Raw genomic sequence first — 24,256 nt, forward strand, 5'->3', positions numbered from 1 at the left:
CTTTCCAGCGAGCAAAACTTATTAAAAGATGCAGTTTTGGAGCCAGATACCCTCTGCTTTGCGCTCCCAGGGAAGGGAAAAAGCTATCGAGATTTATTGTTTATGTTATTTTATTTTCTTCGTTTCTCTGAGGGAGATCTGCATTTTGGGGGCTTTTGTTTGTTTATTTGCGCAGAGCCGAATGAGGTGGCACGTTCCGGTGAAGGAGCAGAAATCCTCGTGTAAAAAATCCTGGGGAAAAGCTCACGCTTTCGTGGGATGGGATCTGGGCTTCTCTTGGCTGCATCGGGCAGCAAGGAGAGGAATTCCTAGCGTGGTTCGCCTGTGCTACCATCTCGGAGGTCCTGTCCGGACCGTCGAGTGGCTCCGCTGAGAGAACTGGAAGATTTCTGATTGTAGTCCGACAAGGAAATAGCTGCCACTTAGGAGACGTAACTGCTTTCACTCGAGCATTTTACCTATCCCCGAAATGCAAATTTATCCCTAATTTCAATAGTGAGTGGGCTGCTTCGTCAGAGAGGCTGAGGAAGGGCTGACTAATAAATATACCCCAGAGATAAATTATCCCCTCGAATGAGGTTATCAGCACTTAAATAGTAGGGGCGCTTTCGAGACGTGAAAATATAGGTATGTGACAGATAGATAATTGATTAAAGCAGAAAAAAAAAAAAACAACAACACACACCACGAAACCGACGCAGAAGTGTTATCCGTAGGTTACCACAGAAGCGCTAACTATCTCCACGTTGGAAGAGATGGCAATTTGTCTTAGAAAAATTCAACACTACGAAAAAAAAAAAAAATCCCTTGCAGTTGCTGTCGCTCGGAATCGATAGGATAGCAGAAAATGCCTGATGCCTGTCGCCGACGAACAGTGCTGCGGAGTTAGTTTATCTTTACATTAAATCTGGGACATATTAACTGTTCCGTGGTCTAAAGCCTGTCTGCTCTGCCTATTCCAGCCGCGACTGAATCTGAAGGAAATCAGATGTGCGAGAGTGGTCGCAACGTGCTAAGCTAGAGGAGCTCGCCGGAGTTTAAACGCCGTCGCGATGGGGATGATGAGCTCGGGAGGGCGAGGAAGGAAGGAAACGGAGCCGAGCTGTCCGAGAGCGCTCCGGCAGCCTCCTCGCACCGACGGCACCTCCCGCGGCCCCGCGGCGCGCTCCCGCCGCCCTCCCCGGCCCACCCGCGGCACGGCCACGGCCACCGGTGCCCCAGCCCCGGCGGGGCCGGCGGGAGCAGGTACCGACCCCCGCCGCTGCCCGCCCGGCGGTCCGGGGGGGGGCGCGGAACCGCGCGGGAGCCGGGGGGCGGCGGGCGCGGGGCCGCGGGGCGCGGAGCCGCCGAACCCGGGAGCGGAGCCGAGCCGAGCCGCGGGGGGGGCGGGGGGGCCGCAGAGGGCTCCGGCCACGGCATGGCCGGTCCTGCCCCGGGGGGGCTTCGAGACAACCCCCCCGGCCTCAGACCACCGCGCTACCCCGCGGAGCAGATCCCGACCCCCGCCCTGCTCCGCATCCTGCCCGCGCTGCGGCGGAAGGGGCAAATCCCCCCTTCTCTCTCCCCCTCCCCCCTTTTTCTTTTCTTTTTTTTTTTTTTTTGTTTTTGTTTTTGTTTTTTTTTCTTTTTCTTTCCCGGGAGGGTGGGCGCTTGTTGTTGTGGATTTTTTTTTTTCTTGCCAGATTTCTGTAGGTTACTTGTGGCATGTTGTTTTCATTTCTTTTCTTTTCCTTTTTTTTTTTCTTTCTTTTTTTTCTTTTCTTCTCTTTCCTTTTTTTTTTTTTTTTATTTAAATAAGATGGATTTAAATTTATCGAACAACCTGTGATCCATATGTCTGTCCGATTAATTTTTTTATGGGATGATGAAAGAGAGAAGAATCTCTATATATAGTGATCTGCTAATGGAATAATATATATATTCAAAACACCTTTCTGGGTTTTCTTTTATTTCCGGACTTTAAAATGCAGGCTGCCTTTGCAGGCACTTGGTTGAGGCGCTGCTTATTTGAAGTAGGAGAATCGTGTATGTAGACTTTCCGAAAAAGATGTCTAAACTGTTTTCCACCAGAAGGATATTTTCCTTCTCTCTCTTCGAGAATGTCGAATGACATTTTGGAGATCCTTACGGCCGCGTATTGCCGTATCACAGTGTGATTTCTGCAAAGCTTTTCGAGCATTAGAGCCGGGTGCCATCAGAGAGGAAAGGAATATCCACAGCGTACGCTTCTCTGTAAATCACGATTTGCTGTAACTTCCCAGCAGGGGACCGTAGGAGCGGTCACTAAGGAAAACATATTTATATCATTATCCATTTTTTCCCCCAGTGAGCCTAATCGTTTCACTGACAGCAGGTAGCTGACGGGGGCTAGACAGCCAAACACGACCATCTAGTGAGAAAATACAGACGACAGCGAGAAATTCGTGCGTAAACCCTGTCTCCCCAGAGCACCTTCGCCCCACTTCTTTCCCTTGCCCTCCGCACTTGCGGATGAGCAGGAGGCCTGGGTGCGTTGGAGAGAGAATTAACACCTCCGTTTTTGCCATTAACGGGGCGCACGGCAAACCTGGAGCTGCTCTTCCAGAGATGCAGGTCGCCTTCAAAACGAGCTTGAGATAAGGTTAAGCGTGGAGTGAATTTCAAAGGGGCAGGGAAGCCCCTGCAGCCCCCCTGGCCACGGCGGGGTATTACAGCCTACCGGGGGCTCTCCCCGGAGCCGGCCCTTCGGCCGGGCTGCTCCTCGGCTTCCAGGAGGGCTTCAGCCCGGCCAGGAGAAGCCACGATGGAGCCAGCAGGAGCAGCCGGCCGGAGAGGCGGCGGGACCTCGCTCAGCTTGCCGACGGGAGCCGGCCCGGCTCCTTGCTCCCGTGGGTCGCCTTCCGCGGGTGCGCACCGGCTTCACCCCGCACCGCAGCGGCCTCAGGCCCGCGGAGCCCCCGGTCCTCGTCCCGGGGCCTGGCTCGGTTTCACTGCCCCGAGAGACCGCAGCCAGGCTGGGGAACGGGGGAGCGGAGCCCCTGCACCTGAGAGCACCCGGGCTCGGCCCCAGTTGGGAGCTCTCAAAGGGAGAAACCGAGCCGGCCCCAGCCTGCGGGGCAGGGGTGCAAGCAGCATCCCTATCGGTGCTCCTAGCCTGGGTGCCGAAAATTGGCGACCGGGCCCGGGAGGCGAGAGGAACCCCACCGCCCTCACCGCTCACAGCTCCCAGTGTCGCCTGCTGTGACCCCGCTTTAACGCGGGCTGCGGGCGTCGCCGGTCGCCCCCAAGACAAGCCCAACCTGCCGGGAGCGGCCCTCAAACAGGCGCCGTGCTTGGGGTTAGACGAGGACTTGTACGCGCGGGTAGCGCGTTTTGTCCCCGCTTCAGCACTGAGCAGCGCTGCTCCGGGGCGGCCGGGAGCCGAGGGGGCGAACGGGTCGGGGCCGGCCCGGGGTGCCCGCCGTCGGGGCGCTCGGCCCGGCGGCAGCCCAGCGTCGCCCCCCGCACGGCGGCCGCCGGCCTTTTCCTGCCTTCTTCGTCGAGCCCTTCGGCCGGGCAGTGTTTGCCGGCCGGTGCCCCCGCAGCCTCAGGTCTCGTTTTAAAACTGCGGAAAGAAATATTCGCTCCCCTGCTGCTGCTGAGCATAAATAAGATCAGCGTACGGAAATAAACGCTCAGCCAACCGGTCGGCTTTCCAGACGGGTGCAAATACTGAGGAATCGCATTAAAGAATTGAAAATACTGTTTAAAGGCACCCGTGTTAAAATTATAAATATTCTGGCGATTGCGCTTTATAGCGCTTAAATTACTACCTTTATTCAGAATCACGCAGCCACGAGTATGAATCATTTCTAAGGAAATCTCCAGTCTTTAATATGACGCTCCCACTTACATTTATTGTTCGTTTCAGACAAACGATTTTTAAAAATAGCCTTTTCATGACTGCAGTCACAAAATAAACGTTTGCAAACGCTAAATGAGGGTTGAAGAAACCTCTGGCTTTACTTTTTTATTGCTTTCCTATAAATTTAACTCATATTTTCACTATTGTCTCAGGAAAAATATGAAAACATGTATGGAATTAAATTAAATTAAGTAGCCTTAAATCACCGTAGTTTAGAGTAGAGTCACTAATTGGAAATATTTATGTTTGCTAGGCTGGGATTTCGGCAGTAAAAAGATACAGTATATCCCCGTTTTATCATAACGTGAGTCTACAGGAACATTTATATCATACCATTGTAAGAAATGATGTGTAGTTAAACAACATTTTTTAAGCAAGGCTTGTGTCTTTTTATGGTAACCCTCGGTCTTTAGTCAGGACTACTTCTCATATTACATGAAATGTACTTTAAGAAGTACTACCTGCTCCAGCTGTCCAGGAAAAACTGAATTATGGAACTAGGAAACATATGGCAGTTGCATATTGCACGAGTAAGGTACATATGAAAGTTATAAATTTCTTTTTTAAGTAACCATTGTAAACGCATTTTTATAGGTTTCACAGTATGTATTACATCTGTAATTTTAATTTTTGCAATATACCTTTTTAAAGATACCTATGTTTTCTGTACCCCAGGGAAGGAAACGCAAAGAGACGTTTATGCGTAAAAAAATTGCTGCGAGCAAAACAAACAAGCAAGGTAAAAAAAACGGGGAACCGGAGCTTCCGCACAATGGAAAGGACACTATGCCATCTATTGGCAAAGCAGTTATTTACAAAGCCAAGGGTACCCAAGCGAGTATTTTCCATTCTTTGAATACTGTGCGGCAAAGTGTCACAGTCATAGTTTTGTTGTATTACAAACAAATGAATAAAGACATTTCCATGGAGGTCCAGGAAAAAAAAAAAAAAGCAATTAAAAAAAATAAATGAACCAAGAAAGAGGGAAAAAAAAAAAAAAAAAAAAAAAAGAAGAAGAAGAAGAAGAAGAAAGCAAAGTCAGTTAGTGAATTTATACCTCACAAATTAGGTCATTAACTCACAGGGGGATTTTTGCAGCTAATTGCAAACTCCCTTCTTGGATCGTTGGGATGGGAGAGGTTTAGTGTTTTCGATTGTTTTATTACTGAACCATGTCAAAGAAGGCTTCCTTTTTTTTTTCTTCTTTTTTCTTCTTCTTTTTTTCTCTTGATTATATATTTAAAAAAAAAAAAATGCAAGGTTACTTAAGGACTTTATAGCCACAAAACTACTCAGTAGGCTGCTTTAGAAGCTGACCTTAGGCTCCGCGTCCAGTGAGACTTCCTCTGAACTTTACGCGAATCTCACTGCAGAATCGGGCCTCCTTTTCCCTCGTACATGTCCCCCGCCTCGAAGAGCTCCCGACAGTGCTTTGAAACGCGGGGGGAAAGGACGGGCTCTGCCGGGAGGACAGCGGCGAGAGCGGAGAGGGGACCGGGGAGCATCGCCAAGTGCGCTTGTTGCGAGCGGCGAGAACGCTTCTCCTCCAGGAGAAAGCTACCAGCGCTTTTCCCGTTTCCAGGGAGGAGAGGAAAAGACGATGTTTCCCCACCAGCTATAAATAAACCGAAATAATCGTACAGATGCGAAGGGAAAAGTATTTTTTTTTTCCCTGCTCCAAGCGCAGATCAATTTCTGAACGAAAGCCCCTGCTTCTCCGCCTTGAACTGGCTTTCTTCCTGCTTCTCTCACTTGCGAAGGACTTGGCTTTTCCCCTGCCATAACTAGCCCGGCACTGCTCAGTGGGAAATACGAGAGCCCTTTGTTTTAGCTTTCAACGTCGTAATCTCCCTTTTCGCTGTCCCGCAGAAGGCGGCTCTGCGGTTCTTGTCTAGATATGTGCGTTGGGGGGGAAATTCCAGGGAGCACCTGTATTTCTCGGCTTGAAAGGTTAATCTTTCCCCACACAGAAAAGAAAAGAAAAAAAATCCCTAAAATAACCCCCCCCCCCCAATTCCCTCCGTCTAAAACCAGACCCCAGAGGACAGGAAAACATAAAATCCAGACCCTACACTCATACCCTTTTACTGCTCTTCTCGGTGTGAACGTGTGAGTCGATGGTGTTTTACAAAGTTGTCTGAATTTCTTGAAAGGCCGTTCCTGTGTTTATATGCGAGGGGAATTGAAAAGCCCCGCTGCCTGAAGCGCACCTTCCCTGCCTGCTGTTGAACCCGGCAGCTGAAACGGGGCTGGGAGCCCGAGGGCTTCGTCCCGGAGCCTCTCGCTCGGATTTGCGGCTCAGCCCCGCTCAGCTCGCCTTTCTGCCTTTCCCGCAGGCACCCCCGGAGCCCAGGAGAGCTCCGGGGGGCTGCGAGGGGGCTCCCCGGGAAGGCTCCGCGGTCCCCCGAAGCCGCAGCCCGGCCCCGGGCCGGGGAGATGCGCGCACACCGGCTGCCGAGGGGAGCCCACAGCTGCTCTCCCTCGGCCCCGTCTGCCCCGTTTTGGGGGTAGCTGGTGTGGGAACGGGGCCACCGCGCCCCGACGCCCTCCCGGGGCCACCCCGGCGGTGGGCGAGGGCGACTGGGGCGAGCCATCGGAGCAAGAGGCAAGCGGGTAGGATCTCGGGTGGAAACCCATTTGTGAAGGAGAAAGCTGAGCCCCAGCTGGGCAACATCCTTCCAAGGAGCCACCAAAGAGCCTTCTCTGCTGCGCAGCGGCTCCCCGCGCCGTCCCATGCCGGCGGAGCCCGTGAGCGCGGTCGGAGCCCCCGTGTCACCTGAAAGAAGGGATTTGGCTCGCCGAAATTACATTCCTCTGCAATCAGCCAGCCCCAAATACTTCCAGAGTAACATCCAGGAGATCATTTCCCCGGAGCTCCCTATCAAGTGTTGCATACATAATATATCTTTTAAATATATTGCTTTTTCGATGTGCTGAAAGGGAGACAGTTATTAAAAACTGTGCGAGCATTCTGCTTGTAATTACCCGGGGAGCGGGGCGAGGGCGAGGCGCTTGTGGAGGCTTCAGCTACGTGTCGCAAACCAGGGCTTGAAAGCCACTCTCCTTTAAGGTTTGCGTGTGTAAAGCCCCTTGGCGCCTTTTTAAAAATAAACCAGTGCGTGTGTGCATATGCATACACATATACATGAGAACATACATCCATATATTATGTATAGATGTATGTATGTGTGTATATGGAAACTTACATACACACACGCGCACGCATATTTATTGATTAAAGTCTTCCCCATTAAATATAGGCATGCCTTGCGGTCGGGATTCTTTCAGCCGTTGATTTCCGTAGATAAATGTAATATTTTCCTTTGTTGTTTCTCTTTTTTTATTTTTATTTATTTATTTTTTTCTTTTCCCTTATTTCTCTTTCTCTCCTTTTCCTCAGTGGAAAGTGCACAGTAAGTGTGAAGTATACATCATCGCCCGAGGAATTTGTCTTGAAAAGTCCTCTCAGCCCCCTGGTGTTCAAAGACTGAAGGATGGTTATTGATTATTGCACCAGATCAGAGCCCGCGTTAAACGCCGGGGAAAAAAAAACAGGGCCCTGCTGCTGCGCGCGGCACGGCGCTGCGGGTCCCGTAGGGCGCTGCGCACCCGCGGATCTCGGTCCCCCGGCCCCTTTCCCACCGTCTGCTTTTGTCCTGGTCCAGCGGCAAAGCAGCGCCTGCGGGCAGTGCTGGAGCTGGGGACACCTCGAGGGGACGGGTTGCGAGAGCAGAGCTTATGTGTTTGTGTGTGAGTGGGTATTTTGGATATATACGGGCATAGACACACATATAGAGCCTCAGCTGGGTGGAGGGGGTGAGTGCTGAGGTGTGCGCATGTGTTTGGACTGATGAGCTCCTGGGTACACTTGTCAGTTCTCGCCACGCTCAATCAACCTGAAATCCATCACTTGATCAGTGAGAGGCCTCCCCAAAGGGGCACTGGGGATGGAAAGGGGCTGAGCACCCCCCTGGCAGCAGTGGTCAGTGCCAGAGTGTGCAGCAGGACAGGGTGAAGGCCTTTTTCAGGCTCTGCCCTAAGCACCTCTCTCCAGGGGATTTAAAAGGATGTTGGGAGTCCCTGCCTCCCTGCCTGACCGTAATCTCCTGAGTGACCGTGGTTCTCCATGGGGTGCACAAGCTCCCAGCCTTCACCACCACAGTCAGTAATGTTATGCGGGCACAAACTTCCCTGCATGCTTTGGGATGTGTGGGGTGTTAGCAGGTGATTGCCAGTATTCTGGATCCATTGCTTCTTTGGCCAGCCCTGAAATAAAGACAACATCTTTTACTCTTTTACTACCAGCAATAAGAGAAGATAATGCTGGTGAAAAGATGGTGTTGTCTGGGGGGGTTGGGGAGCAAATAGAAGAAGGGTCTTGGAAGGTTCTGCGACCTCAGGCTTTAATTCGCAACAACTTTTATCTTATACATAAGAGGAAGATAAAGTAAATTATGGATAACTTCAAAATGCATTTTAAATTTTATTATTTTTCTTTTTGAGCTGCTGCCAGTTGAATTCATGACAACTGAGGTGTTTTGCTTTATGAATAAGAGCATCAACTACCCTATTGTGTCATGTCAGAGTATCCTGGTATTTCTACATCCTCTCTAAGGTCCACTTCCAGACTTGGAGGAATTTGATCTGGGAATTAGGTTTTGGACCACTTTGTTTCCATTTTGCAAATGTGTGGATGCTGCAGTGAAATACACAGTGGTTTCTATTTCTTCCTCTCCATAGGGATGTTTAACTCCCATTGACACTGATGTGAGTTATGCATATGTCTAAAGAGGAGAAGAGAGTCTTAGATCTTTTTCTCATCGTTTACATGAGATCAAAGGAAATCAAATAGAGTTAATGAAGGGCCAGATGGTGCTTTATTTGTGCTCTGGAAGGCAGCGCAAGAGAATGGGAAGGAATATGTGTAGTTTAACCTGGCAAAGAGGAGGGAAACTTACTATCGTGTTTAATGGGCACTGGAGCAAGTATGCCATATCTTCAGAAGTGGGAAAGGTTTGCTTGTTTTCTCTCTCTCAGTAGATTTTGGATGCAGGGATAGGGTTGCTTTTGGAAGGCACTGATCGAAGAGATTCCAGACTCTGAAATCATTCATATTTTGTCTTTTTTGGAAACACAAATTTCTTTGGGCCCAGTCAATTCTAAGTAGTAGGAGATGGGTGCTCTTCTAGTTCATGGAAAATGTGTAATCTAAGCTGCTACAAGGAGGCAGAGCCGTAGTGGTAGGAGAGCCTTTGATTTAGATCCTCACTGTGAATGAGATTTTGGCAGGAGAGATACAAGATGCAGTAAACTTTACCAACTGTGCACACAGAGCAAGTCATACCCCAGAGGATGCAAACAGGGTAAGAACCATCCTGTTCTGTGCCTCTGTGCCAGCTCTGGCCCCTCTCCCTGCTGACTGCTTGGCTCTGTCAGCTCCAGGTGCCCCCAGTACCTCCAGAGAAGAGATCATAGTCTTGGGCATAGCTAATGACAAGTTACTTCTACCCTCACCACTGGCAGGATTGTTTGAAAAGACATGAAAAGTTTGTTCCTCTCTAGACCTTATGACAATTCTGCCAGGCTCTTTCTGATCTACTTTACCCAAAAGTATCCTACTTGGGAATTTGTAGGGGAAAATGGAGACATTTTTGTGAAGGATTACGCCCACCCATGCTGATCTTGCAGGGATGAGTCTGTGGGGGCAGTACAGGCCATCTTATTACTTGCCTTGTGTACATCCCATCATTGTTTTAATGCATGACACACTTATTCAAGGACAATTTCTCACCAGGCTGGATTTCCCAATAGCTTGATGTTGTGTGTTGGCCTTGCATGATATTGTAATGCCAGTTGACAAAAAAGTTACTTCAGTGATGTTCCCCAAGGCTCCTTTTGTTGAAAAAGTAGCTTACTGGATTTGTAAAGCTTTGCAGTTGAGCTGAAGGCCTGGAGGCTTTCCTGTTTTAAAAGCAATGGGAAGAGATGCAGCTAACATCTGTACATTTGTTTAAGGACAGCAGAAATTCCTTGCGTTTACAGTTTATTTTCAGAAAATTGTACTGAGAATACCCTAATGGCAGTATAGCCCCATCTACCCTTGCACTGGTACAAACCTGGCATTACATCTCCAGCTGACATTATTTCCACCTGCTTTAAATGTGTTCATGTGCCTCTAATCCTGTGTGCAGCTTCACATTTGTACCCATTTCCTGTATTTTATAGGCACATGTGGTATGTCGAGGTTTGCAAATGTAAGCCCTCATTTTGTTCTGCTTGGTTTTTAACATTCATTTTCCCTTGCTGTGCTCCTTGTTTAAAAAGAAATAAAAGAAAGATAGAAGCAAAAGAAAGAGAGAAAAAGAGAAAGAAAGAGAGAGAGGAAGAGAGGGAGAGAGAGGGGGAGAAAGAGAGAGAGAAAAAAACACAATTCCTTTTTCCTGGTTAGGTTTAAGAAAAACTTCCTTGCTCTTTTATATATCTAGCACTTTTATTGAGTGAGTGTGCAGTAATTTGGTGGGTTTACTAAGTAACTTGACAGTTAATGGGATACATCTGCAATAGATTCAAAAATAACTGGCTGCTTATAAATATGGAAAAGACTAACATTTTCACTCCTTTCAGTTCTTTTGAGAAATTCATATCTGCTTTAGATCCACAGAAGTTGAGATTCTGTTAAAGAACCAAATACTCTGAAAGTCACTACCAAGTATAATAAAATCATGAGAGCTGACCCTTCCAAAACTGCTATTGAAAAACAAAAGTATGGATTTTAATCTAAAGGAGAAGATACATTGAAAAGCACACAAAAACATACACATACCCAGAGCTACACAGTGGCTCAATGAGGTTTGAGAGTATAAAAAAAAAAAAAACCAAACACCTCAGCCATGGAAGAAAGAGTCCAGACCTCATTTTCTGCAGACAAATTGTCTGCTTCATGTCAGTTACCCACACTCATATGCTTACTCATGCCTATGAAAAGAAGAATAACAGCATCAACATCCTTCACCTGGTGCACGATGACCTAGGGCTGGGAACCCTTTGCTGTTAGGGGATGGAGACCTGCTCAACTAGGGATGGAAATCTCTAAGAGGAAAAAATAAATAAAAATAGAGCAATCCCGTCTCCCTTAGAAAAATTATGTGTTTCTTAGACTGACTTCTTCATGGCACAGCAGTCAAGAGCTATTCAGCCCATTAGAATAAGGTTGATTTTGAGGGCTAGCATCCACTAAAGGGAAGCTTATGGTAGTGTGAACCCATAGGAATGAACAGAAAAGAGAAGGAAAAAAAAACATTCATGCAGTTCCTCAGTGGGTATATCTAGTGTCCTGTGGTTCCTGAGGCAGGGGAGGTGGGGGGGAGGAGGGGAATGGAAGAAGATGAAAGAAATAGCATAGACCTTTCCTGTGCCTGAGTAACTTCCCATATGAGGAGCCAGTTCATCTAACATCTTTACTGCAGTACAATTAATTTTCATCTGCAAAATTTTAGAAAGCTTTAGACTGGTACTTCATGGTAGTGAAGACATATGTTTTTGGTAAGCAGCTGATATGCCCTTTGTGGCACTGATGTATCTAGTCTTGTGATCCATGGGTCACTTTTCACTTGGTAGGGTCAAAAAGTTGGTAGTCAGAAGACCTTCCTCAGATTCCTCCTGCAGATTCTGAAAAAATTCCCTATACCTCCTTGCCAAATGTCATTTAAATCCCTGACATGTATCTGTTTATTCATCAGTATGAACAGAAGTGTAGAAACATATTGCTAATGTTTACGTTCTAATTAAGGAATTCATTTATGTTGCCTCCTTTAAAAATATTCTGCTCAGAGAAAATATAATCCCAAAGCTGATTTATCAGGTTTAAATTTAAGAAAACTATATTGTCAGAACAACCACACATTCCTTTTTGCACCACTTTTCAAATCTGTTTCCTATTACCATCTCTGCATCAGACAAATACAACGAAGTTATTTACAGGCTGTGAAAGATACTAAATCTTCTCAGAGTAATATTACATTGGATCACAAATTCTCACTTTTAATAATAATTGACAACAAACTAGAGCTAGGGATATTCACAATTAGTAACAACAACACATAATGCTCTCCCAGTGCCTTGTATCTTCAAGACCCTATGCATTCATAAGCTGCTGAAGCCTTATTAACGTTTACTTTGGAAGGATCTTAAATATTGTTATCTCCATTTTACAGATGGTGAAAGAGGCTCAGTAGGATTGTGACTTGCCTAAATGTCTTGGAAAAGTTTAATTACAGAAGCAAGACCAGAGCTGCCGAGCTCTTGGCTCCCAGTTGTGTGAGAGAGCAAAACATGCATTTAAAAGCATCCTGTGCCGTAGGAATCCCAGTTCCAGTGCACATCAGGACTTGAAGAGCGCTGGGGCAGTGTGGCTCCTAAGGGGCCTTTTGGGCTCCCAGCTCCCATTAACTTTGAGTGATTTTGGAGCTCTTGAAAACTCCTTTCAGTCCTTTGAGGGAAATGCACAACACCTGTGATTCATAGATGAGATGGAGAGGCAAAGCAAAGGCTCGGAGCTATGGCCAGGCTCACGTGCAGCTCCGCCGCCATTCAGAAGCTGTCAGGCCAAGAGCTGAACAAGTCCTCCTGGGCTGAAGAGCTGGGGGGGGGGGGGGGGGCAGGCAGCAGTGCTGCCAGCTCTCCTCACTGACATGATTTCCTTGGGAGCAGAGCCAGGAAAGATCTGAAGGCAGAGCTCCACCCCTCCTTATAAAATTCAGCTCTTGCCATCAGGAGGAAAACCTCTTGGCCTGCCCCCCTGTGCCTTGCTCTCCACCTCCAGGAGAAGGCAACATCTCAGGTGGCTGGGACTCCTCAGGCTCTCTGCATCCCTCTTCTCAACCAGCCCCTGCTGGGAAGGGGGAAGCTGAGAGCTGGGTTTGTGTGCTAGCATGTGTGAAAGGAGTGTAAGATGAAGAACTGGTGTGCAGCTGGGAAGCAGCCCCTCGGGGCTCAACCAGGCAGGGCAGCTGGGACCAGGGTGGGTGGGAAGGGTCAGGTGGCAGCATAAATTGCTGTCATATGTGGGTAGGGGTGTATGGTACGAGGCACACAAGCCCTCAAATGAAGGAAAAGTCAGGAGGAGCTGTGAAGGCCCTAATGACAAAAAGCTGCAACAGTTCCTGGTGTTGGGACCTTGGCAGGTCTCCCTCACCCACATGCAGCCTTGCACCGTTATGTCCACCACAGCCTTTGGAGATGAGGAAGGGAAAGTAGTTAAAACTCAAAGGAGGGACCAAAGATATCCTTCATGCATGGATGTGTCTAGTGGTGTGTGTCTTATTGTTGCCCAAATAATTATATTTTTCTTTGGTGATAACAGTGTGCAAATTGTCTTGGCAGCAGGAGACAGGCTAGAAATTGTGTGGAGGAAGACCAGCTACCCAAAAACATTGGTGAAAAGGGAAAGAAATTCTTGGATGGGAGAGAGGACACCAAAAGCATGGATAGAGTCGGGTGAGAGAAAATGCTGGAGAAGGAAAGATATCCTTGCAGCCTTAGTTGCTGCTGCAGCCATCCTTCAAGGACCAGATGTTCCAAGATTTTCATGTCAAAGTTTTAAACTCCATTCCTTGGCTATGACTTTTGGCCTTAGACAATTCTCAAGGGGATGCAGAAACCATTTACAGCATGGTCATGAATATTTGTGGTCTATGTTTAGAAATGCTTTGGTGGCTTCATCACATTAAAACATTTTGGGGAGGTGTATGGCTAAGTGAGTGCTTACTACTAGGAAGATCTCAAGGTAATTCTGAATAATGAAGAATGAGAAAAGTCTCCGTTATGTGGGAGAAACTGCTGGGGCAGAGGACCACTCTCTAGGCCAAAACCTATTAAATTCAAGGGAAAAACAACTTTAAGATGGCCTTGTGCCTACACTTAGAAATTTAATTGAATTTGGAGTAGGCTTTATAGACTGAGAGACTCAACATGAGATTAATTATTCATTGCAATGATGGCAAACACAAGCAGTAAACTGGCCAGTTGGTCCTATCCAGAATATAAAAAGAATCTAATGGGGGTGGTCAGGATAAATCAGGTAAAATCTCTAGATGGTAGAATGTCACCTGCCCAGGGGCCAGAATGGGGAAAAGTTAAGGTCTCTGGGGAAAAAAATAAAAATAAAAATTGCTTTTTAATGTTCTTTTTGCTTGAACATGTTAATGTCCCATAGGCCTGTTCTTTACATAATTCTGTTTGCACAAGATGAAGGGGGTACCAGAGTTTTGCCAGCTTCATGTAACTCATTGCAAAATCCTTGAAAATACTGTTTAAAAATATTTATGCAGGAAAAAAAGTTATTTCACACATTTCTAGTCAGCAGCCAGCTTTTTAAAATAAACCAATCTGTCCTCAGAAATAAAAGAGAAGAAGAAATAAAGATCCAAATTCGCAGTTGGTGTAAATTACCAGACTTCCACTGAAGTCAATGTAGGGTTGCCAATCTAAACTAACAGAGAATCCAGTCCAGAAACTGTGAACGTCATTTTAGAAACCTTTGAAATAGGGTCTGTGAAACATTATGTGCCTGTAGAATACCTTGCAGAATGGTGAAGAGTGGGGAGAGCCTGCAGGTATCCCAGGACATATAGCAAACAAAAGCACCGTGACTGAAATTTTGCTTGAGAAATGTCTTATCAGTTAAAGCGTAGTGTTTAGAGGGTACAAAAAAATTGCAAGTATCAATCACTAGTTGCTTCTCCAGTAAACTAACTGACACAGAAACTAGAGTTTTCTCATGCTAACAAAGTTAAATATTTAACCGTAATGTTAAGATAAATGAAATATGTTTTTTTTTTTTTTTTAATTATTATTTATTTATTGACATAAACAAACAGAGAAACTTTGGAGTCTCATGTCTCTCCAGCAGATTATGTATCTGAAACAAGGAAAGCTTCATTTAGACCAGTTCTGTTTGGTGTCTTCTTTGTCATTTACCCTTTTACCTACTGGGAACTGTACAATTTTTAAAGAGCATGTGCCTTCTCACTTTTGGATTTAAAAGGGTGATCTCAGCACCCCAAGAGGGATTGTAAAGGTTATTGGTTATTCTAACCTATTAAAAGTCTCTCTGGAAGGGTCAGCTCATGACTGGACTATTCATCTTGAAAAACAAACCAGCTAAGCCTATGGTAGTGCACAGATCAAGTATTTTCTTATTTGTTCTGTGAACATCATGGCAACCTTCTTTCTCACCCTCAGCCTTATGCTGCATTCTGTAAGGTGGGTGTTTTTTTGTTGTTTCCTTTTTTTTTTTTTTTTTTTTCTTCATCAGATTCCTTTAGGTTGTGAGAAGGATGGTGAAAACTCACCTTCAGGGCATGAAGAGATGGGTATTTGGAGAAGAATGGCTGGTATGCACTTACCCTGCAGCCCCTGGGGTCTCCTCCTGCTTGGTACTTCCATCACTGTGCATGGTGGTACTTGATGCCAGGGCTGACGCCTGACATGCTAGTTCCTTGGCCGAGTCCCACGGCTGTGTTTGCTCAGCATATAACTTGGTGGGACCTAGTTCCAGCCCTCTGGGTACTACTATAATATTAGTGTTACTGTACAATAATAATAACACGAGTACATATTTTATGAGCACTCTGCTCTCACTGCTGGAAAAAGCAGCCAATACTGGAAAAGAAACTTGAAGATTTTTGGCTGAAAATCTTCTGGTGAACTTCAGGAGAGACCAGAGGCCAGGTCCTCAGGTGACATAACCTGGCAGCTTAGCCTCGCCTCAATTGATAGGGTTGTGCTGGCTGGCTCATGCCAGATAAAGTTTGGATCTCAATGTATAAGAACTGATGATGATGATTTTTTTTATTTTATTTTTTTTAACTGTAGCAGCCACCACCAGGCAGCCAAGAGATGCTTGAATCAAAAAGGCTGGAGTCTCAACAAGCAAAGTCTGAGGGCATGGGAAAATCGATGCTCTGAGCCTTACTCCACCAAACACTGAGCTCGGCTGGAAGTGCGGACACTGAGGTCCTGGGGTTAGCCTTACATCACTGGAGGTGGGAGCAGACATGTACCCTCTGGCTTCTGCCAGAGCTAAATATAAACCCCTGATGGCTTAAATAAGTCCTGTGGGGAAAAACAATGGGCTTGAAAGAGAATGGGGGGTGGGAAAGGGAGCGGGGGGAGGGGGGAGCGAAGGAAGGGATAAACAGCTACAGTACTTTGACATAACAAAATCTGAGAAAGGAGGACCTATATTTGGGCAGCAGTTAAGAGTAAAGCCTGTAGGGGAACTGAAGGTTACATGCCCTTCCTTACAGCCATGAGATGCCCAATTACCTTTGGTGAGAATCTTGCACCAGCCTCTGTTAGCTGAGGATAAAGTGCCTTTCAAGCCTGTGAACTCTTCTGGACAGGAATAATTCCATGTGAAGTGCTTGGAAGAGCCAGGCCCAGGTCATTAATACAGATCCCTGAGCACCAGCAAGGCCACTAATTGTGAACAAGTCATTTCCAAAGGTTACGGTCTATTGTGGCCAATGGTCAAGAGCAAGCAAAAGCCTTCCTATTTCTGCAAAGACAGAGCTGAGTAATATAGGCTTTGTTGTTATATATTATAGAAAAAAATCCATGGGAAAAGTTTTACTTCTTCGCTGTGAAGAAAAAAAAAAGAGGAAAAAAAAAAAAAGGAAAAAGTGGCATACTCTCTTGTATCAAATGAAGTTTGGAATATGAAATGGTTGAATGCTCCACATTATAGAAGTATTCTTCCCCTGTGGAAGACGGGTGCAAGTGTTTGTATTATTTTTATGTCATCCAACTATCTGGCTACATATGTGTGGAATATTTAATGCATACTTTGCAGTAATGCATTTGTTGTGTACTGTTGGATAAAATCACCAATAGAAAAGAGATTTAGTAGGTACCCAGTATAAAACTCAGACTTCTAATTTTCCATCATTGTTTTATCTTAAGCTATAACTAATAACTATAAAAAACATCTGTGTCCCAACTACCCTCAAAGGAGTTTATTAAGCAGATCTTCACATTTTATAAAACTGTTCTGATAGCTTACTTGTTTCACAGGAAGAAAGAGAGAAGAGAAGAAAAGAGAAGAAAAGAGAAGAAAAGAAAAGCTCTCCTGCCAGAATAAATTACTTAGATCATGGATTAAATATGTGTTCAGAAACTGGTAAAGGTGAGGAGTAATACTTTTTCCTTGAAGAAGGTTTTAGGAAACAAACTTTGTTTCCTGAACTGTAGATATTTGTTCTTTGACAACAGTCCTTTAAAAATCTTACTGGAATTCTTCAAATGTGGGCTGGTAGATTCAAGTTTTAAAGGCGTCTAGGAGCTGCAATGGGTTATTTACTGGTTTTCACAAATGAAGAGTATCTATATTATTACAGAAAATGGGATTAGAATAGATATTTTTTTCTCTTTTTCTTTCACTGACACATTATTTTTCTTTTCATGTCATCTCTGTACCTCTCAGAACCAAATAACAGAAGAGAAATGCTAAATACGAAGCTGACCATGACGATCATTCCCAGGAAACTTTGCTTATATATTGAAAACAAAGATGGAACATATAATACCGAAAAAAAAAAAAACAAAACATCAACAAAAATAACCCTCCAATATATGAATAGTATGGTAAGATACTTAACATTTTATTGTTGCTTTTATTTTGGATGTATTTTAAATTATAAAATACCTCGATAGTCAGCTTTCAACTGAAAGTTTTTTTTTCTGATTTGATTTAATTTTTCATCCTACAATTATTATTGTCAGATAGATGCAATACTAGTTCTTAGGATTTGTCTGTTACTATTTGTGTTATTTGCATGATTCTGTGTTTTATTGTGACTGAATTGTTCTAAGACTTGTTAAATTTATTATAATATTGAAGACAATTTTATTGTGCTACATTTGTTTCAGGATTCAAATAGAAGATTTCTATGTGCTCGACCCATCCCCCACGTGAAATCAGTAGTCTTAAGCAGTTCCAGAATTTTTTTCTGATAATTTTTTACAGTTGCTGGTCTGAGTAACAAAAAGACTTTGATAAGATACAATGAGATGAATCTTGCAAAGCAAAAGGAATGAGTTTTGCTGATTTTGGTGTAGATATCACAAATGTCATCATGATTGAATGAATCTTATAACAGGAACCAGCTGATTTTATAGACAAAAGTCCTGATCTTCACTTTGATAAATCTCTTCTTATCTGAATGAAGATTGCAGTATTAGACCCACATGGAACTTGGTCATAGGCCAACAATGGGAAAGGGAACAGATTTTTATTTTTATTTTTATTTTTTCTCAGCCAATGTGCTGAGAACAGAGACATTATTTTGTGATTAGAAATCTGACTCTATTGTTGTGCAGATTTATTCTAGCTATTGTCATATAAGAGAGAAAAAGGGCAAGTGAGGTAAAAACCCTTTTCCCCTAATAAGAGTTACTTTTCACCCATACTCACAAGATCCTTACAATCTTGTTTACTCCATAATCCTCCAGCGACCTGTCATATATGAATGGCTGTATGCCTGCATTTGCACAAAGATGGCAGCAATAGTAACATCTGAAATTTCATATCATGCTCCTGTAAACTCCTTGGTGAGGCTGGGGACCTGGCTCAGATGTTGTGATCAAAATGTGCTAGATTATGAAACTTTGTGGTAGGCACTCCGAAAGTATCGTGGTGCCCTCTGTAAAGAGGTGAATACTCAGCTGAAGGATGGCGGGACTTCCACTCCTGCACTTTGTAAGACCCCTCTCAGCCACAGTTGTCTTTCTTCTGCCTCTGCTAGGACTGTGGGTCAAATCCAAAGAAGACAACATGCAATGAACTTTTCTCCTGAGATTTAAGGTCCAACTATGCAGCACTGGACAAAATTGTAAGCTGAGTAGTCTCTGCTATATGGATATCTAAAAGAAATATTTCATTACATTTCTGAGGAAATAGGAGTTTTTCAGTTATTTATCTCCCATGGAAACAAAACTTGGAGCAAATTAAATGCTACATCTATTCCCAAAATTTATGGCTCTAAGTTAAGTGAGCTTTTGATCTGTATTGCAGAAAGCTTTGGTGACAAAAAGCCATCAGATATGCCTACTCCATGACCCTACAGGAATCGCAGTCATTAGTCATGTTGGACCATGAATCATACCGAAGTCATATACATGTAGAAATACCACCAGGTATCTTTACTGACAATACCATCCCATGAGGACTACAAATAGGCATTTAGGTAGTTTATAAAGCTTATGAGTATGGCAGGATTGTTATTGAACTCCCTACCAATAATAAATACATTTGGACTTTAGAAAGCATGCTGCATTCATTAACAGGCAGTTAATTAATAGCAGTGGTGAGTTTGTGGAAACGCTACTGTTGTTTAATAAGCTTTTTGTCTCTGACTCCTACGGTAGCATGTATTAGCAGAGCCAAGATACATCAGATTCAGGTAGCCAGGTATTACACATATTTCTTACTAAATGGCTACTGTTGAAATGGAATCTATCTTCATTAAGCAAGAACACACCTGTTCTTTCAATGCCCGTTGCAGGATTAACATTTACCACTTTTTTTCTGATGTGTGCTGTAAAGAAATATATGCTTTGGTACATATGAGGTCCAAAAGGGTAAAACAAGCTATGGTCTATGGAAAAGCTGGAGAGGGAATTGCATTTAGTACTAGACAACAGAAAAGTCAATCGGGTCAAACTACTCTTCATGTTATTCAAAGGCAGCTGGGTAACCATTTGTACTTTAGTCATGTCCCTTCTCCCTCCCCACTCCTAAAACTTCATTATAACCAAGCCTTTAAGAGCATTCCACCTCCCCACTTGAAAGAACATGCACCTGCATCAGGGTATAGGTTTAACTTTCTATGGGTATTCAACATGGATTCTGAACTGTCCTCAAGAAAGGACAGGTGCACAAATATGCACATGCAAATACGCTGGGAAGCAGAAGGAAAAATTGTACATCATTATTCATCTCTCTTCTATCTGGACTCATGGAAAGATGACAAGGATTCAGATCTTACAATTTCAATTATTTATTTCTGCTACTTACATACAGTCTAAATTCTAGGTGCTTCCTTCAAACATGTTTTCTTCCTAAAGAAGTTTTTGGCAATTATATTATTTTTATAATTTAATTCTTCTGAAGAATGAATGAAGTTTGAATGTGCAACTTAACTTCTGGATGAGGAATGTTAACAACTTACAGAGTTGTTGGCTGGAGTAATTATTCTGCTTTTCATGCTTTTTTTGCTTGACTTTCTGCATATTTATATACTTTTTCATGCAAAAGGACAATGGCTTCTAGCTTTCTGTAGATCAACACAAAGCCAGGAATTTTATTTTGCCCTCATATTTGGTGCTGATCTCTCTTTTTCTACAATTTTGTCTCTGTTTAACATGAGAACTTTTACTCATACCACTGTATAAACTAAAAGGTAGTTTTATTTGCAACAAAATTATTAATGGCAGATAAAGGAGAGGGAGGGTGGCAGTTGTGAAGAACAACAAAGGTCCACTAGAAAATCTTTGAACCAAAAGGTGATCTGCATTATCAAAGTCCCTGAGAACTCCGCTTTATGGTTCAATATATATAACAAAATTTATATATATATAAATATCTATCTTCCAGGCTTTTGTGAGTCTCAATGCAACCTTAACAGTAATACAGTTTTATGTTTTAATTTCCTTAAAGGAAAGTCTTCTTTGGAACCCATGAATGTTTCAATGTTTTGGAAATATCTAAATAGCTGTTAAATATCTATAGAGACCTATGATTTTTTTTTTTTTTATTCCCTCAGCAATCATTTCATGCATTATTTTGAGAAAAGGGACTATATGTACTGTAAATAATACAGAAAAATACATATCTATGCGTTATCTGATAAGCTGAAATAGTTCTGTCTGTTAGTTAATTATCCAAATACTAAAGAAAAGTTAGGCTAATGATTTCCAGACAGTTGTTATGCCATATCATGTTAAAGCAGCTGTTAACCATATGCACTACTGTAGCTCTGCTTATATTAACCATTATGAAATTTTCCTTGGGGAAAAGTGCTCACGTGCTTGCAGAGAACCTCTTTGCCCTCTTTTAAATGAAATAAGTTGGTTATTCTTAGAGCATGGTGAATAATTTGTAACAAATCATTTGGTGATTTTCTCCTGCTCGTGAATAGAGATTATGTTTTTCCAAAGTCACCATGCACCTAAGGAACTGAAGTCTCACAAGTGGTTTGAGGCATGTCTGTGGCTTGAAATGGAGCAGTAGGGAGCACTGGGAGAGCTCTCTCCAGGACTGGCACCGGTGTAATTGCACCAGTGCAGCGCTGATCTCTGCTGTCTGCATGGCTTTGGGATGCAAGACCACATCTCCTACCAGAACTGCAGTGTTGCACCAGCCTGTCAGCTCATCTGATGGCAACCCTTGATACTACCACACCGCTCTTTTGCACAGGGAGACAGCCTTGTAGTGGGATAGGATTTCATCTGAATTTGAGAGAGAGAGAGACAGAGAGAAAGAGATCTGTGAATTCCTAGGGGCTTATGGTAGCAAATATTATAGTGAAAACCACCAGAGAAACAAAATTTATGGACAGAGGTAGTCTCTTTTATTAGGCTGACTAATATAGTTGGAAAAAACAGACAAGGCTTTGGGTCAAAAACATTTTTACAGGTCCAAGATAGAAGCATATCTTGAGGACAGCTTGTGTGCATGGCAGCTTGTTTTTTTTATGTGCGTGTTTGTTTTTTTTTTTCTTTCCAGTTAGAACAGCTACAGCATGAGAGACATTGTACTTTAATCATAAACATTGATTGACTTTTCTTAAATTATCAAAATGATAAGATGACATACACCCATCACCAGTTTAATGAGTACCTACCATCATTCTCATCAAATTTGCATACTAATTTATCATCTTAAGCTGCCCAAAAGAAGGGTACAGTACCTCTGTTAACTCAGTGCGAACATGAGTTAACATTTTAGGAATATTTGTTTGGGTCTGTTACTTTGTGTCTTAGTTGCATTCACCTTACATGAGCATTCAAACAAATCTTCACAAAAATAAATAAAATTTAAGATGAAAGTAGTTTTATTGAATGATGAACACAGAAATGTTTTGTCTTAAACGTGAGGCTACCCTGGTTACATCATGAAAGATTCACATTTCTTCTCTCTGACTTCCAGTCACACAGCTGGGAAGAAGGCAGTTGTACTGTATTCATACAGAATTACCACCTGTGAGACTTTAATTTTGTTCATTTTGTTCATCGTGGATAAATCCTAGGTGTTGAACTACAAAAAGACATGGATGGATGGATGGATAGATGGATGGATGGATGAATGGATGGATGGATGGGTGGGTGGGTGGAAACCAGAGGAGAGCACTGACTGTGATCAAAGGCCTAAAATTATATCTTACAAGTAATGGCTGAAGGAATTCAGATTGTTTTGTCTTCAATAGAATAAAAAGAAATTGTGATAATAGTCTTCACATACATGAGGGTGGCAGCAAGAATGGAAAAAAAAAATCTTCTGCCCTTTGTGCACAAAAGAAGAAATAATTTAAACTAGGAACACGGCAGAGATGAATTGACTAGATAATTCCTTAGTGTCCTTAAAACATCTCTTTTCTCTGATCTTATGATTGATGATTATGTGATGTTTGCAATAACATGCACAGAAAAGATGTCCTACAATATGCCTTTGCTCTTCTCACCTGAATGCTTGACAGTGTATCAACAAAGGATATTTTTCCTTTCAAAAATTTTTGTCCATGTTTTTCATCTGAGACCTGAATGTCACAATATAGTGATGTTATACTGGCACAACTCAAACACCCCCACAATGATCTGTAACTTATTTCAAAAGTGTATTATCCAGTTTTAATATTAGGGAATCACTGAACAGAATAAGCCCATTGTCTTGGTGAAAAGAAAGGTCCAGAAGATACAAGCTTGCATTATGGCCTAGTAGACATTTCTAAGCACAGATATGTCCCCTCAGCAACCCAGCCACTTGCTTAAATGTCTGTTCCTGCTTCTGACAGATCTGAAAAATCACATTTTGCAAAGAGACCAAACCTGCTCAGACAGTGACAAATAATTTGAAAATAACTGGTCTGACCAGGTGTCCGAATTGTTGACAGAAGGGAAATGCTGGTGTGTGCAACAAGCACAGAAGATGAAAGCCTTTCCCCGGCACTTTTCTTGCACTGAAGCCCTTACTCTGACCTGCGGCCTCACCAAATGACCTGTGAGCAGAGAAAAGGGAGAGTATAAGAAAACAGCTTCTCCTAGGAGGTTTTTTTTTTTTTTTTTCTGAAGAAATGTTTGCCCCAGATGCTGCAGATATATCTTTTATAGTGCTTGCTATCTGTAAAGAGTTAGTGACGTGGTCTGGAAAACTAGATACTTTTGCTTTTCACATGTGTACTTTTGTTTTTCAGATATGGCAAGACTGTATTAATATTTATACTGTAAATTTATGAATTTTCTCTTTATTCTCATTTTCTTATCTGAGAAACTGGCCTGGTAGAGCTGTGCGTGGCTCCATCGCACCCTTCTGGAGGCCTTTTCCTCCCTGTCCAGGCACTCCTGGTTCACCCCTGGAGGCAGGACACCACTCCAGGTGGACCTTGGGGCTGGCTCCTTATGGCACTTTAATGTCCTCATATTCTGCCTTGCAAGCATGTCACCAAAGCCACCATGGAGCCCTGGGACTCTAAGACCAAGGATTCTACTTCTGACTCCTCTGCTTTTCTTTCTAGGCAGGAGCCCTGGGCAGCCTGACTCTTGCCTGCAGAAGCTTCTAAGAGAAATATCATCTGGCATGTGAAGTATTGCATATTTTTAAAGGACTGAAAGTACACTAGGACAGTGACTGCTTCTCCCTGAGTATCTAGAATATTGAACACAATGATACTGTTGGATTCATTCAGAGCTCTACCCCAAAAAAATAATTTCCAAGACTGTATCAATATGTACATTGGTCCATTAGTCTTTTTTTGTCTCAAAAAGCAGGAGAGTTATTTTGTTTGTTTGTTTGTTTGTTTTTTCAGATGTTTCCTGTGGAGTAAGAGCTTTGTATGGCCAGATTATTTGGAGATACTGCTTTAAATGACTGTGATCCTACAGAACTCTTTTGATACTTTTCTCATATTTTAATACAAAAGAAAGTACATACCAGACCTTTTCATCCTGTTCTCCAAACTCTTTACCAGTGGAATGGCCTACTATGGCTGCAGCTGGAAGAAGTTTTAATTAGCTGCCAATGATGTCATGTCCATGTCTGTGTTAAAGGCACAGGTCTAAGTGTTCCTTTTTATTTAATGTACTGCAGAAATTCCATTT

The 24,256-nt window shown here is 43.4% G+C and overlaps 1 long non-coding RNA gene across 1 annotated transcript; it reads left to right on the plus strand.

Annotated features, from left to right (window-relative positions):
* Window positions 1-855: 855 nt before the first annotated feature.
* LOC309875871 lies at window positions 856-23,892 on the plus strand. The gene is made up of 5 exons (XR_014317081.1): window positions 856-1,245; window positions 15,758-15,927; window positions 16,958-17,069; window positions 17,367-17,527; window positions 23,674-23,892. It is a non-coding gene; the product is annotated as an uncharacterized lncRNA (long non-coding RNA).
* The last annotated feature ends 364 nt before the right edge of the window (window positions 23,893-24,256 follow it).

The sequence above is a fragment of the Aythya marila genome (genome assembly GCF_965140915.1).
Source record: "Aythya marila genome assembly, chromosome: 3".
Taxonomy (NCBI): Eukaryota; Metazoa; Chordata; class Aves; order Anseriformes; family Anatidae; genus Aythya; species Aythya marila.